Source organism: Egretta garzetta, unplaced genomic scaffold (assembly GCF_000687185.1).
Source record: "Egretta garzetta isolate BGI_Z169 unplaced genomic scaffold, ASM68718v1 scaffold763, whole genome shotgun sequence".
In the NCBI taxonomy this organism is placed as follows: domain Eukaryota; kingdom Metazoa; phylum Chordata; class Aves; order Pelecaniformes; family Ardeidae; genus Egretta; species Egretta garzetta.
In genome coordinates this window covers 56,675-56,988 of record NW_009259227.1, presented here as the reverse complement: position 1 = coordinate 56,988, position 314 = coordinate 56,675, and positions in this window count along the sequence as shown.

Genomic DNA, 314 nt, shown 5'->3' with positions numbered 1-314 from the left:
GGGGTTTGGGGGTGGGATGGCAGGGGTAGGGGAACGTTGGGCTAGGGGAGCTTAAAGGTCTGTTCCAACCCAAACGATTCTGGGATTCGACAAGCTCCAGCCGTTTCAGGCAGCTTTTCAGGGTGACGCCATCATTTTGTGAGCTGTGTGCGGTTCAGAATTTTGCACTGCATCGGAACTGCTCCGGAACTTGGGGAGCAGAGGAATATTACGAAGTAGGAATGTCTCAGGAGCGTCTTGAGCCCTACCTTGGCCGTGGCTCTACGCCACGTCCCACTTTTGGCTTTTTCTTTGGAACAGTGCTTGCTGCTTCA